Source organism: Cyanistes caeruleus, unplaced genomic scaffold (genome assembly GCF_971803275.1).
Source record: "Cyanistes caeruleus unplaced genomic scaffold, bCyaCae1.hap1.1 HAP1_SCAFFOLD_69, whole genome shotgun sequence".
NCBI classification, from domain to species: domain Eukaryota; kingdom Metazoa; phylum Chordata; class Aves; order Passeriformes; family Paridae; genus Cyanistes; species Cyanistes caeruleus.
In genome coordinates this window covers 2,350,001-2,352,500 of record NW_028255886.1, presented here as the reverse complement: position 1 = coordinate 2,352,500, position 2,500 = coordinate 2,350,001, and the positions used below count along the sequence as shown (strand labels likewise).

Below are 2,500 nucleotides of genomic sequence, written 5' to 3'. Positions count from 1 at the left end.
CTCTCTCTCTTTTTCCCCCCCCTTCCCTCGCGACCCTCTTTCTCCCCTAACGCCGACCCCTCGCGCCCGCGCGCCAGGGATGGGGAAGGGGAGGGGGGGCCCGGTGGAAGAGCGAGAGCGAGAGAGAGAGAGCCCAGAGCGGCGCGGAAACAACGGGGAGGGAGACCCCCATCCCGGAAACGAGAACCGAAAAGGAGCACACGCGACACCACGCGCACACGGCAGAGACGGCCCCGCGGGGAAAACCGTCGGGCCGAGCGCGGAACGAGAGAGGGGGGGGCGGAAGAAAGGAGGAGGGGGCCGTCCCCCGTCCCCCGGCGCTCGCCACACCTCGCGCGCGCGGCAGCACGGCACGGTACCTGCGCCGGTACCCACCCGCAGACAGCCGCCCGCGCGGGGAAAAGGTGAGCCCGGGGGGCGAGGCCCGCGCCTCGCCTTCCCCTTCTCGCCCTCTTTCTCTCGGCCCTCGGCGGCGGCGTTTGGCGACGCCGCCGCTTTTGCTCTCGGCCCTTCTTTCCGGTTTTTCCCCCCCGCGAGGACGAGCTCCGGCCCAGCGGCTCGCTCCGGGAAGCGGGGAGCTACGGGAGCGGCTCCCCGAGTCTGCATTTAGGGGGACGAAGGCCCTTTTTCTCCTCCCGCGGCCGCCGCCGCCGGCGGACCGCGGGGGAGGGGAACGGGCCTGCGAGGCGACCCCAGCCGCGCCGCCCGGGGAGGGCTCGGGTGGCCCACCCGCCGGGACGGCGATTGATCGTCAAGCGACGCTCAGACAGGCGTAGCCCCGGGAGGAACCCGGGGCCGCAAGTGCGTTCGAAGTGTCGATGATCAATGTGTCCTGCAATTCACATTAATTCTCGCAGCTAGCTGCGTTCTTCATCGACGCACGAGCCGAGTGATCCACCGCTAAGAGTTGTCTGGCTTTCGGCACCGACCCCGCACGCGCGGAGGGGCCGGGACCGCTCGCGTGAAGCGGCCCCCCTCGGTTTTGCGGCGAGGACGCGCGGGCGCGCGACCTCGCGACCGACCGTACGAGCACAAACGAGACGACCAACGGAGGGGAAAAAGAAAAGGAAGGCACGAGGCCGCCCACGGAACGCTCCGAAAAGGCCGGCCAGAAAGGGCGGGGGGGCCCGCGCCCCCGACCGCCTCTCCCCCACCACCCCCCTCCCCCCGGGCGAGGGGAGGGGAAAAGAGAGACGCCGCCCCGCGTGCCGTCTTTCGGAGGCGGCCCAGGCGCCCGGGCTCGGCCCGGCCTCCGCGCGGAGAGCCGCGCGGCGCGCGCCGGACCGCGGGGGGGCTCCGTAGCCCGCGCCCGGCCTCTTCTCTCTGAACGGGACGACGCGGGCACGAGGCCGGGGGGCCGCGGCCGCCCGCCGCCCGCCGCGCGCTCGGCTCCACCTCGACCGCTGCGCGGGGATCGGCCCCCCGCGCAGCGCCACCGCGCCCGCCGCGCGCGGCGCGGCCTTTCTCCTCCCCGCTGACGGGCCGCCCCCTTGCCAGCGCCCGAGACGGCAGCGCGACGACCGCCGGCACCGCCGGCGCCGCCCCCGGCCGGGGACCGCTCCCCGCCGGAAGGCGAGCGCCTCGCCGCCGCGCTCCGACGGCCGGCGCCGGGAGGCGGGCGCCGCCGAGGCGCGAGCCGGCGTCGCGAGCGCCCGAGGCCTGCCGGAAGGCAAAGGCCCCGCCGCCACCGGGGCCGCACTCCCGGGACCGCCGCCGCCGCTTCGCACCGTCGGGGCCCCTTCCGCGGGCACGCGCCCTGCGGGAGGGGGCCGTGCGGCGGACGCCCGCCGCACGGCCTCGAGCGGTTCTCCCTGCGGCCCACACGCGGCCTTCGGGAAGGGAGACGGGGAAGCGACGGGCGGGGCCCGGGCCGGGACCGCCGCCGGCGACGACGGGGGCCTCCCGGCCGACCGTCCCACCAGGGGGACACCCGTCGAGCGGCGCCGCCGCCGCTCGGCACGGGGTCGCCCGCGCTCGCCGGACCTCCGGCCGCCGGAGGCGACCGACGAGCGCTCGCCCGGGCGGGGGGCGCGCGGTCCCGGCCGGGGACGAGCCGGCGGACGGCGCCGCCGCGCGCGTCCGGGGAAGGCGAGGAACGCCCCGAGGAGGAGGAGGAGATGCGCGCCGACGCGGCCGGCGCGGCCGAGGCGAGGGAGCGCGGGGGGCGCCCGAGGGCCGCCACCCCGAGGTCGCGCAGAGAAGGCGGAGAAGCGCGCGGGGGCGCTTCTCCGCCGGCGCCGCCCCGTTCCGAAGAGACCGGATCGGCCCCGCGGCCGACAGCGCGCCACGGCCTCGCCGCCGAGACCGGGCCGCGGAGAGGGGGGGGAGGGGGGCTGGGTGCCCCCTCCCCGGCACGGCGCGGCCGACGACGGCCGCGACGAAGTCGACGACGACGACGACGACGACGACGAGCGGGGGGGGACCGGTCGCGACGGACGCCACCGCAGGGGATCGGCGGGAGTAGCTCCCCACCCCTCAGTGAACGCCGCGCCGCCACCGG

At 77.4% G+C, this 2,500-nt stretch overlaps 1 non-coding gene across 1 annotated transcript; it reads right to left on the bottom strand.

Annotated features, from left to right (window-relative positions):
* Positions 1-756: 756 nt before the first annotated feature.
* On the bottom strand, positions 757-909 carry LOC147647013 (5.8S ribosomal RNA). The gene has a single exon (XR_015281703.1). It is a non-coding gene; the product is annotated as a 5.8S ribosomal RNA (ribosomal RNA).
* Positions 910-2,500: the final 1,591 nt, after the last annotated feature.